This window comes from Pteronotus mesoamericanus, unplaced genomic scaffold (assembly GCF_021234165.1).
Source record: "Pteronotus mesoamericanus isolate MK-2021 breed Mesoamerican mustached bat unplaced genomic scaffold, CSHL_Meso_final contig_98, whole genome shotgun sequence".
Classification (NCBI taxonomy): Eukaryota; Metazoa; Chordata; class Mammalia; order Chiroptera; family Mormoopidae; genus Pteronotus; species Pteronotus mesoamericanus.
The window spans coordinates 1926033-1941633 of NW_026555295.1; the positions used below are offsets into that span (position 1 = coordinate 1926033).

At 34.4% G+C, this 15601-nt stretch overlaps 1 protein-coding gene across 2 annotated transcripts in view; it reads right to left on the reverse strand.

Annotated features, from left to right (window-relative positions):
* EXOC6B (exocyst complex component 6B) overlaps nt 1-15601 on the reverse strand; it is a 566147-nt gene that overhangs the window by 100163 nt on the left and 450383 nt on the right. The window lies entirely within an intron of this gene.

Genomic DNA, 15601 nt, shown 5'->3' on the forward strand with positions numbered 1-15601 from the left:
TGTTCACTAGAAAAGAAGAAACACTGAAGAAGAAATAAGACAGGCCTAGGAATTTATCTCAATAAGTTAAAGGACAGCAAGTAGCTATTGCTGCTGCTGCTACAGCTCATAGCAGAATCAGAGAAGTAGAATACAAATAGAAACTTTCAACAAAGTTAAAATTCTCTTTAAAAAGACTTGTAAAAATGATAAACCTCTATCAATAATCAAGAAAAAAGAAGGTATATATTACCAATATTAGGAATGAAAAAAGCAAACAACTAACAGATAATTAAAAATATAATGAAAGACTATTACAACTTTATGTCAACAGATTAGGAAATTTAGATGAGACAAATAAATTCCTCCCTGCAAAAAACAACACAAAACACCCCCCACAATTTACCAAAACCAATACAAGAGTAAATAAATCTGACTAGTCACTTTTATATGAAAGAAATTGAGTCTATAATAAGTTTCCTAGAAATAATTTCACTGGTGAAATCTTCCTAACATTGAAGGAAGAAATGACACTAATCATGCACAAATTCTTCCTGAGAAAGAAAATGAGGGAATACCTCCCAAATGATTTTTATTAGACTGGCATAACCTTGATACCAAAACTTGAAAAAGCCATTATAGAAAAGAAAGTCCAATAGAAAACTGGGCAAAATACTTGAACTAGAATTTCACCAAAGAAGATACGGTAATGGCTAATTAACATATAAAGATGTTGCTTAATATTATTAGGATTAGGGAGATAACACTAATTACAGACATACCTCGTTTTATTGTACTTTGCTTTATTGCACTTCATAGATGTTGTTTTTTATAAACAGAAGGCAAAACCCTCCACCAACAAAGATAACAATGCACTTTATTGTGATACTCGTTGAGGTGGTCTGGAACTGAGCCCACAATCTCGCTGAAGGATGCCTGGATTATGTATTATATTGTTCAATATATTATTATACAAAATAAATTCACAATGACACCAGTATAGACCTACCAAAATGGCTAAAATTAAAAAGAATATAATACCATGTGTTGTTGAGGATGTGGAGCAAGTTAAATGATCATCACTTGATTTAAACTGATTTCAATCACTTTGAAAAACTGGTAGTATCTATTAATACTAAAGCTGACATACATATATTCTATCCAATGACCAGCAATTGCAACTGTAGGTATATATCCAACAGAAAGGGGTACATCAAAAGGATGTTCAAGAGAGTACCATTTGTAAAAACCCAACCAAAAAATACCCCCAAAGTTCATCAATAATCAAACAGAATTAATACATTGTGCCATATTCATATAATAGAATATGTTACAGTGTGGACAAAAAGGGACACATAATAAACCTGACAAACTCAGGGGAGTCCTACATGGCAGACTTACAAACTTGAAGACCTAAAGGAACCACATGGGATAACCTGAAATTAAAACTTTCTAACTAAAAGCAGTTCGTGGCAGTAGTCACGTTCTAGGCTGGTATTTTTAACGTAACAAAGGTCTGTCTTTGCCTTAACTGAGCCTGTCTCTTGTCTTATTTTGCATCTATGAGATAATATACTGATAACATACCTTTGGAATATCAAAGTAATTTTTTTCCTTAACAAAGGTCAATCTTTGCCTTAACTGAGCCTGTCTGTTGTCTTTTTTTTTTTTTTTTTTTTTTTGCATCTACTATAACATACCTTTGGAATATCAAAGTAACTCCCTCTTTTCTGGACCCCTCAAAGCATAACCAGGGATCACAAAGCCCCTCACTGTTATTATTATCATGTTAATTGTTAGCTATCCTATGCCCACCAATGTAAAAGAAGTATATGTCTATTCATTTTACCTTTTATCCAGTTCCAGAGATTTTTCCCACTTTGATTTCTCCACTACCCTAATTGATCACCCACAGATTTCGTGTAACCCCCTCATGTCTTCCCCTTTGGTTCTGATGTATAAAATAGGTCGTAAAACTGCCATTTTCCAGAGTATTTTCTCAATTCATTGAGATTTTGCTTCCTGGCAATTGTCATCACTTTGGCTCAAATAAACTCATAAAAATTCTTACAGGTTTGGAAGTTTCTTACATTGACAATAGCAATGAAAAAGAGAAAACTGCTTCATGCAACAGTTTAAATGAATCCCATAAATATCATGTTTAATGAAAGAAGCTAGAAAGCTAGACATAAAAGAGTACAAACTACATGCTCCCATTCATATAAAGTTTAAAACGGGCCAAACTAATCTATGTTGATAGAAATAAGTATAGTAATTACTCTTGGGTAGGAAGCATTAGGGACTGAGAGCAGGTATAAGGGAAACTTCAGAGGATGTTGGCAATGTTTTATTTTTTTAAATCTGGGTTTTATGGGTACATTCATTTTGTGAAAACTTATCAAGCTGTATAATTATGACTTACAGATTTTTCCATCCTACAATAACATGTTTATGTTAAAATGTCAATAAATGGAATAATTTCTCCTTTTAAATCTGTACTGCTTGGGGTCCTCTAAGTGGGTGGATGGTAAGTCATGAGGAGTAGCCAAAGGAATTTATGATCCTGTTACTTGGTTGGTTTTCCACTCAGTGGAACACAGGTAGGTGCTGGTGTGTGTGTGTATTTACCATGATAAAATTTGAAAATGTTTTCATTTTTACTCCTTGACTGGACTATAGAGTGCCCAGACATTAGGTCAAACATTATTCTGGGTATATTTTGGGTATACATGGGAGTGTTTCTGGATATTAACATTTGAATTGATACACTAAGTAAAGCAAGTTCCTCTTCCTAATGTGAATGGGCTCCATTCAATCAGTTGAAGGACTGAATGAAACAAAAAGGCTGACTCTCCTGCAAGAGGGAACTCTTCCTAAGTGCCTTGAACCTCGATATCGGTCTTTTCTGGCCTTCAGACTGGACCTGCCACATCAGCTCTTTTCCCACCTCAAGCCTGCTCGCATTCAGAATGAAACTGCACCACTGATTCTCCTGTGTTTCCAGCTTGCTCACTGCAGATCTTGGGGAAGGCATCAGCCTTCATAATCACATGAGCCAATTCCTTAAAATACATCTCTTATAATAAGTAAATATATATGTGTATGTAAAATGGCGATGGAAGGAGACTTGACCTGGGATAGTGAACACACAGTATAGTGTAGAGATGATATGGTGTAGAATTGTGCACCAGTGTCACCCCAATAAATTCAAATAAAAGGAAAAATAAATATATGTGTGTACATACACATACGCCCCCCTTATTAGTTTTGTTCCTCTGGAGAGCTCTAACTAATACACTCTAACTAATACACTCATGTATTGCTTAATTTTTTGCCCATAACAGATTGTTAAAGGCAGAAAACATAAGGAACACTGAAAAAATAAAAACAAATGACCATAAAAATGATTGTAATTTTGCAAATAAGTCTCAAAGATGATCTTAAACAAATTTCTAATTAAATTCATTGGTCACACTCCTTAAAATGTACAAAAATATCCTTAGTCTTTTAAAAACAGATATTTAAAAAAAGGAAATATATTTATGTTCAATTTGTATTCATTAGAATTTAAGGTTAGTCATATTGACACTTATATTTAAAGAAATATTTGAACTAACTAGCATGAAATACCTTATTTAATTTAGAAACACAACCTGAAAATTATAAAAACAAGTTATTTTTTAATATTTAAAATTTAAAAATTCAATAGGTCATAAGTAGATTTGGCTCATTGGATCCATATTTTAATAACTGGGACTCCTTACATTTGCTCTCCAAATCCATAAAATATTATAGTTGGATTACTCAATAAATTATGCTTTCTCTTACATAATTAGTTTGAAATAATTAAGTATGATACATAATTTTTATATGGGAAAAGGTGACATGTGTTTAATATTTATAAATATTACATTGAAAATTAGAATCTTTAGTAATGTACAAAATCTGAATTTTTAATTTGCTTTTATATATCCTATGGTGGGGGAAACATTATTTTTAAATTCTGAAGGAAGTAATCATGAAATTATGTTTACTGTAAATTCTAAAACTCGTAAGTGTTTGAACATGTTAGTCTAAGGCCTACCCCTCACTTCTACAGATCAGGAAGCTGAGACACAGGGCAATTAAGCAGATTGACCAAGGATACATTTTTGGTTAGTGGCAGAGTCAGGGTAAGCATTCAATTCAAAACTAGACCGCTGGTCCAGAGTTCTCTGTACCACAGCATAATATATCTGTCCCTTCTAGCTCTGTGGGTCATACTAGCTCCACAACTGATTTTTTTATATGCACAAAAAGAATCTGGTCAACTCTAGCTTTTAAAAGGTTGCCATGTCTGACTGAGAAATTCACAAATATAATGGCTCTTTACATTCCCCCCTCCACCTTCAATAAATTTGGCTTTCACCAGCTAATGTCTGAAAACATCTTTGGATAATTTTCAGCAGAGAAACAATAAATCAGAGATGTCAGTGGCTTAGAAGGGAGAGCGTTTCCAATTTTCATAAACAAAAACTTCAGTGACAGCAGCTTTCAGGTTTTGGATGTAATTTTCCTAACTGATGTCTTCACTGTACTGTCCCTTGGCTGTCTTCCACTCACTAGCCAATCTTGGGGGAAGCATGATTTATGTTGCCGCCACATCAATGTGAAAATCTGATCAAGTAAAGTAGAACTCTGCAGGTTGGCTGGGGAAAGCTGGAAGCAAGTCACTATTCACATGTGGAAAAGGCAAAGACAAGGTCCATCCATAAAAGTACTACTGCGCCACTTCTGAACTAAATTGGCAACTGATTACTAGCTAACGACATAGCTTCAAGAAACTTCCCATTGAAATTGTTATAAAAACTCTGAAAAAAGTAAAAAAACCAAAAATTCTTAATAATGCAAAAATCTAAAACAAATGGTTAACGTATTGCCAGAATTTAGAAGGCTTTTCACTGTAACAAGATTGGAGCAGAAATGAGGATCACCATCCACAGCTCAGACACACTAGTCTTCTCCGCTCCCAGCCCTGGCTCAGAAACCAAGCTCTATGACAATGTTTCCCAAACTTGGGCGATTTTCTGCAAATAGATTCCTTGGCTCCATCTCCAGAGATTGTGATTCAATAGGTCTGTGGTGGAGGGTGGGTGTGTGTGGGTGGGTGGGGGTGTGTGTGTGTGGAGGGGTGTGGGGGTGTGTGTGTGTGTGTGTGTGTGTGTGTGTGTGTGTGTGTGTGTGTGTGTTTTGAGGGCAGGGGTGTCCAGAAGGGAGTATTTTTAAACAAAGCTCTTTAAGTGAATTTGATGATCTCCCAGGTTTTAAAACTACTTGTCTATAGTAGCTTTCAAGAAAAAATATTGGGTGGCCATTTCTCTGTTGCACAGCTGATGCTTTTCTTTAAATATAATCACAATACATTGTTAAAACCAGGAAACTGACATTGATACAATGCTATGAATTCAGGTGTAGAATTTATTTGGAATTCACCAGTTTTTACACACTTTCATTTGTATGTGTGTTTTATATGCACTTGTGTGTTTATGTTGTACAGAGCTGTATAAAAAACTTCATCTCATGTAGATTTGTGTAACCGTCACTACCATCGGAATGCAGAGCTGTTCCATCACCACAAAGGAACTCCTTTGTCTTACATCTTACTAGTCACACCTTCCCCAATCCCCCAACCCTACCCTTGGTAACCACTGATTTGTCCTCCATCAGTGTAATTTCGTCACTTAGAGAATGTCATATGAATGGAATCATATAGTAAGTATATAACCTTTAGAGACTGGCTTTTATTTTTCTTTCATCATAGTGCACTTGGGAGCCATCCAGCTTTTAATATATATCAATAGTTCATACTTTTTTATTGTCAAGTAGTATTCTATTGTATAGATGTATTACAGATTGTTTATCCATTCATCCTTTGAAGTACATTTGGATTGCACATTGGAAGTACATTTCCAGTTTTGGGTTATTACAAATAAGGCTGCTATGAACATTCATTTGTATACAGGTTTTTGTGTAAACATGTTTTCATTTTTCTAGGATAAATGCCCAGAAATTTGATTTCTGGTCTACATGGTAAGTATGTATTTAGTTTATAAGGGATTGCTAGGCTATTTTCCTTAGAGAGAGTACCATCTTTTAGTCCCACCAGTAATGTCCACATGAGAGACCCAGCTGTTCTGCATTCTCGCCAGCAGTTGCTTTATTAGTTGCTGCTTTCTGAGGTGCACAGAGCTGGCTATCCTTTTTTTTTCCAGCTCCGACCTAGTACTTACACTTTTATAATACAGCAAAAGGCAAGACAACTTGAGGTGATGTAAAGCATCATGGAGTCACAATGTGGGAACAGATTAGAAGATCCCATGAAGAAGACATGTGGGGGCAATAGCATTTTCATTTTTCCTACAGGTTAATGTCAGAGAAGAAGACAAGGGGGGTAAGCTTACGATAAACAGTTAATGTTGCATTAGATGAATAATTGCCAAAGGAGGGTTACTTGGATAGAAACTGCATATTAATATGTTCTCCAGCTGAGGATCTGAGATGGGGCTAACCATACTCAAGAATAGGGTTAATGGATATGGAGTTTTTAAAACTGAAAATCTCTTACTTGAGCTTTTAGAAATAGAATCATACTGCGATGTGGCCTCTGAGCCTATATTCTTACTCCAGTCTTATAATGCAGCTACTGCGCTGCCTCCTAACCTGGATTACAAGAGCATGGACTTTCTTTTCTGACATATCTGGGGACACTATATATGACAAACAAACCCGCATAAAGAGGACCACAGTGAACCACATATCCTATCTGTTGAAATATACAATGCATCTAAATATTCCTTCTTTGATGAGTAATCAGGGAAAAAAATTTGGAAAACTACTCTAGGGTCATTGCAAAGGACTATCATCCTTAAAGTTCAAGAGAAAAAATATATTCCTGAAAAAGATTTAATATAGACACTAGAAAAAAATTTGAAAATAAAAACTGATTTGCATCCCCAATATGATGAAGCATAAAGTGAAAGCAGTTATGATAGGGGAGGTAGTAGAAACAACACAAAAAAATGCAATAGTAGAATTTCCATAAATATTAAAGGTAGTAATGATCACAACTTTAGCAGCTTAAACAACAGATATAAAGGATAAGCCTAAATTTTATGAGTGCTTAGATTTAAAAAAAAACAATAAAAAGAGACGATTTGTATGAGTACACAGGACCTAAGAATTCAATAAATAATTATTTATTGTTTACTCTCCAAAGTTAACATTTATTATAGTCTGTCTTTCTATTCTCCTGTCCTCAGTTTGACTCTTCACAATAGAGATAGACCGGCAAGAATCTGATACAATTGCTTAACTCTAGAATTTTGACCAATTTGGCTCTAATTTCATGGTATTTAGAATCAGGAAGACACATGCTGAGCATAGGCAACAATCACCTCCATGTGTCTTTCTTTCCTCAGAAACTTGGATATATTCTGCTCCTTCTGACTACATTTTCTTCTTTCATACATACATGTACAATTCAAAGGCTAAGGCTATAATCTCGACAGAGTGTTTATGCGTTTTCTGTAATGACAGCCCTGAATGATCTTGCTTCATCAATTACAAAATGCTCCAATGACATTAAATGCAGTTGCATTTCAATTTCTCCAGCTAAAAATCAATATACTAAACTCCTAAACATGGTCACCCATTTCAATACTACAGCCTCTACTTCCCTATAAATTGTGTTTGCTTGAATTTTTTACCTTTTATTTTGTCTTTTAACATCCTGGAGCCATTATCTTATTATCTGGATTTTTTAAAAACCAATTTGAGCCTTTTACTAGGGACTCTTAACCTATGTACATTTATAATCATAATGAGTATGGCTGATCTTGTGTTATTTGCTTTTATGCTTTCTGCTTTGTTTTCTTCTTTGTTGTTTCATTTGCTACACAGAAATTAGTTTTCACTAATGATTTATAATGTATACAATCTTGATTCAATTGTCAATTGAAAAACAAAACAAACAAAAAGAAACTCAGACAAAACCAATAAAAAAACAGTAAAATTAGAGTGAGAGACTAGATGAAAACGCTTGCAAGAAACTACCCAAACTCACTTTTATATGAAATATCTATAACAATAGATATAACATGGCTATCAGAACCATGAAGAGAGAAAAAAATTCACCAAAAATTCAAAGAATGCCTTCAGTCACAAAATTTAAGAGATGGAATACAGGTTCTAGAAGAGGCTAATACAATTGGGGAGATGAACCTTGAGAAGAAAGAATGAGAAAAAAATTCCCTCAGTGTATGTACCTGTTTATATATACAGTGGTATGTGTGTCCATTTCTGATCGTGACCCAAAATTAACACAGTAATTGTTCTGAATGGTTTGTGAACTCAACCAAGGCCAGAATAACAACAAACAAGTTTCAGGTGAAAGGTTGAAAACCCTGGAATGAAGTCATTAGGAGACTGCAGAGCATCTTAAAGACAGTGAAGACCACTTCCCCACTAACAAACTGCCACCCTAATTTCCTAAGATGGTTAAACTTCAATATCACCTGGAGAGAAAGCAATTCCCTTGCTTTATTATCTCAAGAATTTCCTTTTCTTACCAAAGCCCAGAGACCTTTCTGTATTCCTTCCGGCTTCGTTTCTTATGCACATTTTAGTCGCACAATGGTGATAGTTATCAATGGTAAATGCCTGGCCACTGCCTAATTAATCATTACAGGTGGTAACTTCTGCAGCAGTTAAACAAACCTAGCTTTAAATACCTACTTATCTAGTCTACAGTGAACACAATGGAAGATCAGTGATGAGATGTCACTTCTGCTTCAGGTTCCAAAAGACTGTGACTTCCTTCTTAGTACCATACTCTGTCTTACCCACTCCCCTGCTAGCTCCAATGAAGAAAGCTGCCATAATGTGACATGCCCTATGGAGAGGCACATGTGGCAAGGAACTAAAGGAGGTCTGTGGCTGACAGATCATGCAGAGCTGCAGGCTCAGGCCAACAGCCTGTAAGGAACTAAATCTTCCAACAACCAATGACGAAGCAAGAAAATGGATCCTTCTCAGTAAAGCTTTGAAATGACTGCAGTTTTGTGAGATACCCTGAGCCAGAGACCCAGCTAAGCCCACTCATTCTTGACCCACAGAAACTGTAAGATAATAAATGTTATTTTATGCCACCAAGTTTTGGAGTAATTTGTTATGCAGCAGCAGATAACTAATACAAATGATTAATAGGTAAATTTAAATTGTCCGTTAGGTCTAAGGACTGTTCATATGAATCTATACGGACCTGTTCTCTATGGAGAACACTACAAGAAGCACTACAGTTAGTATTTAGTAGCACAGTAAGAAATGGAACATGGATCAAGAAACTACTTCCTGAATATCAGGGGTCTCATGCTGAATGGCTGAAAAAGGAAGACGTGAAGTTTGCATCTTCGTAAGTTTTTCCAAAGCAGAGGAAAGATGACTGTGTCCTGCTCTCCTAATGCATCTGCCTGCCTAAGGCTGACCTGATGACATTCTAAAGCCTCTGCTAAAGTATTAATTTTAAACAGATTAGATGTGCATAAAATAAATTAAGAAGAGAAAAGCAGACTTATGTACTTTTTTTCAGAATATAATGAAAAAGACTGTGCAAAAGAAGTGGAAGTTAAATATTTAAAGGAAGTCTTTCCAACAAGAATCATATTTCATAAATTCTCTGTAAAATAAATACAAAGACATCTTCTTAAAGATGAAGAACTAAGGAATTAGGATGGTTATTTATTTAGCCAAGGGTACACAGAATAAGAAAACAGAATCCTAAACATACATGTCGCAATTTTAAATGATATTAAATAATAACCTATTAAAAACATTAGAATTGTTTCTGAATAAATTAGTATGTGACCCTGAAGTGCTAAATATAAGATTATATTTATTTTGATGGCTTATATCATAAAACAAAATTTTTGTCATGTCATAGAGCTTGAGCTAGCCGAAATAATAGCTTGATAGGCTTGGGGGAGAAAAAACACGGGTCTTTCAAAATCTTGTGTAAAGCTTTCTGAGCTTCCCAAAACCAGAGGGTCAAATTTCCTTGGCCTCTCTGAAGACAATGCTACTATTCTTGCCAGAGCCCTCATGGACAGGGAGAAAAGGGGAGTTCAAAAGAATCTCCTAAACATTTAGATAAAGATAATTTATTCAATATTTATTGGTGGCCTCTTCTATGTGTAGCACACATTTAAATGGTAAATGACAGTAGAGCACATAGATGAAGAAAATATGATGTATTCTGATTATTTTCCTATTTTGCCTGCACCCAAAAAATGCTCTAGGTGTTTCATGATAAAAAGTATGTGTACAACAATGTTTTTAGAATGGAAATAGCAAAGACACAATCATGAGGATTATCCAGGTACTTAAAGAACAGGACTATTAAGGAGCAGAGAAGGGTGAAACATCTCAAAAGACTTAAAAAATATGAAATTAGGCAAAAGCAAATACAGCATAAACATAATATCTTTCTGATTTTTTCTCCTAAGTTTCTACTAGTGAACTAAATTGCCTGAAGAAGTCATTTTGCAATCATGTGAAGACTGTTCTTTTTGTACTATTCTACAGAGAATAAACCTACAGAAAGAAAAAAGACAAGAGATGAACAAAATTTCTTACAGGGATTTTTCTACTTCTAAGTTCATTCTCTATAATTAACTGTAGTTTGAAAAAGTATTGAATATGTGAACACATTTTCAAAAGTTTAAAAAAGGTAACAAGTACAAGTTGATTGGCTTCTTTTCCATTCTAAACCTCTTCCTCAATATGAAAGAATAATTTAACTGTTAACAAATATAAATATGCACAATATAGAAAGATATTTAGGTAGGATGGAATTTTACTTTAAGCACTGATTGGTGATTTATCTTTTTAAACTTATTATGTCTTTGGGGATCTTTTCATGCCAGTATGTATGACCGCCTCAACCTTTTTAAGAGATGTATAATATCCCAAGTATGAATAGTCCATACTTTTACCCATTTGCCTCCTAGTAGGTATTTAGATTTGTTCTAACTTCTCACTCTTACATATTATATATAATAAATATTTTATACTTATATTCTTGTACACATGTGAAAGCTAAACTTACTAGAGATCAAATGAAGATGTAATTTAAAACACTGATAGTTAATGCCAAACTGTCCTCACACATGCCACACCAATTTATAACTTAATAAAATAGTATCAGTTTCTTCATTCCTTTTCCCAAAATTAAGTATTATAAATTAAACTGTTTTTTATTAATCTAATAGTTGAAAAATGATACCTTATTATTATTTTAATTTCCATTAATAATGAAGGTAAGTATCTTTTCATTTGAGGGGGACACTTTAAGTTTTTATTTTATGAACTGTCTGTTGATATCCTTTGTGAGTTTTTCTACTGGGTTATTAACCTTTTGCTTACTGAGCCCTTATAGTTTTTGTTATATATTCTGGATATTAATCATTGTTCCATTATAGAGACTGACAATATTCTCTCAGACTGTGATTTAACTTTGTTTATGCTGTCTTCTATCATATTAAAGCCTTAAATCTCTTGTCAAACTCTTATTTTATGGCTTTAGATTTTGTATTTTAGTTAGAAAGTCTTTTCCCACCCTGAGAGTATAAAAATATTTTCCCATTTTTCTGTTAATACTTTTTATGTTTAGGTCTTTAATTCATTTGAAATTTATTTATGGTCATGGTATGAAACAAGGATATAATTTAAGTTTCTCCCCAAAGGGATAATGAATTGTCTCAGCACCATGTACCAACATTTTTCTGACGGATTTGAAATTTTCCCTTTATCATAAATAAGCTGAATTCGCAAAGGTTTATTTTTTCTATTGTGCCACTTTATTCTTGCACCAAAATCATAATTTTTAATTTATATCTTTATATGATGCTTTACTATCAAGAAGTGAAAATATTCCCGAAATATATGGGCAGTAGTGTAGTTGTTCAGAACAGAGGCTGGAATAAGATTATTTTAGAATCCCCGCTCTGTCAACTACGAATTGGGGGACCTTGGGCAAGTTAACCTATGTGTACTTTCCTATCAGACACGATCTGCAAAATGGTGATACTAACAGTTCCTACATTTTACTAGGATTAAATGAGTAAATACATGTAAAGTACTTAAACTAGTACTCAGCACATAGTAAGAATTCAAGTATAATAACTATTCAAAATCTTCTGGTTGTTGTTGCATATAAAAGGTCTTCTAGGTAAGTTTGAGAATCAGACTATCAAGTTTCATTAAAAAAGAAAAATTCCACAGGATCTTTGAGAGATATTCCACTGAACCCATCAATTTGTTTCATGAAGAGAATATTGACAAAGTTATTGATAAAATTCCTAGGCCTTTGATCTGGGAACATGGTATATCTAATTATTCTTTTATGTCCTTCAGCAAAGTTTTATAATTTTTTTCCTATAGATGCTGTATATTTCTTTCTTTCTTTTTTTTTTTTTACTGTTCAAATACATTTGTTTCCTTTTTCCTGCCACCACATTCCCCTGCCCCACCCTCCCGCCCTCAATCCTTCCCCACTTTGGCTTTGTCCCTGGGTCCTTTATACAAGTTCCTTGATTTGACGCTCCCCCTTCTTTTCCCCATTACTCCCCACCCTCCTTCCCTCTCATTACTGTTGGTTTGTTTTTTTTCTCTCAATGTTGCCGGTTATATTTTCCTTGCTTGTTTGTTTTGTTGATTAGATTCCACTTATAGGTGAGATCATATGGCATTTGACTTTCACCCCTTGGCTTATTTCACTTAGCATAATGTTCTCCAGTTCCATCCATGCTGGCACAAAGGGTAGTAGCTCTTTCCTTCTCTCTGCTGTGTAGTACTAATTAGGTTTCTATTTGATTCTGTTTTATTGATTCTGTTCTGATTATAATTGGAATATTTTGGGGAAAGCTATTTTGTTAGTATATTAATTTTATGTCTGACTCTCTTGCTGATCATCTTTTAATAGTATATTGTTTTTCAGTCAATTAACTTGAAATTTTTAGGCATGACAATGATATAATCTGTTAATAAGGACAGCTTTTCCCTCCTTCCCAACTGTTTCTGACATTTAGTCGAAAACACCGAGAAGAAGATGTCATTCCTAACTCTTTTGTTTGAGTGACAGCAGTCAGAGGATGATAGGTGCGTCAGTAGAACTTTTGCTCCATTTAAATACTGCATTGCTCAAACAAAAACAAAAATAACAATAACATATATAATTCTTACTATATACTATATATTCTTCTAAGTGTTTTAATTACACTAACTTAATTCTCTCAACAACCCCATGAGAAATAGGTAGAACTAATCTCCCCAAATAGTATTTTCATAGAAAAGAGATTCTGACACTTTTCCCTTTAAGGACTGCAACTTCGTTAGTTATATCTAAGCACCTCCACCCAAGGTAAATTAAACAATTGCCCACTGTTCCTTTTACTCCAAAGCATCTTTATTTCCAAGTAAGCAGGTCTAACCAATTTGAGCTCCAGAATCTCACTATTAGTCAGAATAAAAACAAGGCCCATAGGAATCTACTCCAACTTTCACAGCCACGTGGACCAAGGGGAGGTGGGAGCAAATTCTTAAAAGTCCTCACCGTTAAATAAATCTCTCAAGGTCATATAACCCAATTCTGACTTATTGGCCAGGGAAGTCAGCTGTTAGAAAAATTAGTTTGTATTTCTGTCTCTGTACTCTTAAAAAAATTTAATTTAAAAAAGATTTTTAACATATCTTTCCAGACCCTTTATAGTGATATCATAGATAATGTGCTGTGAACTATTTTCTGTCTTAACAATATACTGTGACCTGTTTGTAAATAAATATAGATTTGTGTTATCAAGTGCAACATTCTATGGTTTCAATATGCCATTTAAAACAAAAGCACAGTAATTAGTATGTATTAGACATTGTTCTAAGGGCTTTATAAACATCAACTCACATACCTCATTATATCTGAGGTATGTACCATACCATACTATATGGTATGGATGTACCTTAATTTACCTAATCACATTAAACAAATCAGTTTCTGATAAATAATTTAATCTAAATTTTTATTAAATTTTATTTAATTAAAATTTTAATCAAATTGCTCCAAAATTTGTCATTGTAAACAATACTGTGACAAACATCTTGCTATATATACATTTATGCAGTTGTATGAGTACTTCCTTCATGTAAATTAAACAGGTGCCTTTCAGTAGATGGAGATTAGTGGCAAAATCGGGAAAGCACAAAGTGTGCCTGGGAAACCACAACTGGGAAAAAGGGGGAAAATAAACAGTTAATGAGCTTCTGCTATTTACCAGACACTATGCTAGACGATTTGACATACACTGACATGTTCAATCCACACAAGAACTTTTTGCAGTAAGGTATAATAATGTCCTTTTTATAAATGAGGAAACTGAAACACAAAGAGATTAGTCACTTGAGAAGGCTACACAGCCAGTAAGTAATTGAAGTTCTGCAATTATCAGCTAAATTATGTCAAACAAGTTGCTTACTCTCTTTGGTCACATTTTAGTTCAGTTATAAAATGTGAATCAAAAGACTAATCTCATGGGGATATAAATGAAAGTGATGTGTATAGATTATAAACTAAGTACCAAGAATAATTAAACATTTTGTATGATTTTATAAAGGACTGAGGCCAATCTTTCTAAGAAAGTCACAATCTTAGTGCAAAACAGCATTTATAGCTAAACCCTCTGCAAGATGTATGCTTTTATAAATCTTCACTTGATTCCACGTTAGGGAGGAGTATATAAACTAGACTACATACAACAGCAGTACTACTAATCATAACATGTTTGGGCAGGGGGATACCTCAAAGTCATCCATGCAATTTTCCATTCCATGAGGACAGTGAACAATAGCTCAATTTGCCCTTCCTTTCTTTCCCATTAAGAATTCTCTTGAAAATACAGTAAATGATGACAAATTTCAACCTTACTAGAAACTAAGAAACTTATCTGTCAGAATTCAGGAAGAATTCACAGTATCCAAAGCAGGGTAAGAGTATTTCAGGAGAATAACGCTTAGTAAAGGGGATCAGAATATGCTGCCCCAAAGTATGCCATGTTGGCATGAAGATTATTTTGAGCTAAAGATAACTGAGAACCAGCAGATGTGGGAAGAGCTCTCTGCTCTCCTCCTTCCTGCCTGAGAGCAAGGCATAAATTTCCCTTTGTAACGGTGACAGAAATACAGGAATACCTCAGAGATGTTTGGATTCGATTCTCGACCACCGCAATAAAGCAAATACTGCAGTAGAGCGAGTCACATGAATTTTTTCATCCTAGTGCATATAAAAGTTATGTTTATACTATACTGTAGTCTATTAAGTGTGCAGTAGCATTATGTCTAATCTTAATCAAAAAACATGTTATGCTAAAAAATGCTATCCACCACCGCAGCCTTCAGTGAGTCATAATGTTTCTGCTGTGGACAGTCTTGCCTGGAGGTTGATGGCTGCTGACGGATCAGGCAAGGGTTGCTGGAGGCTGGGGTGGCTGCGGCAATTTCTTAAGACAACAATAAAGCTTGCCATGTTGATTGACTCTTCCTT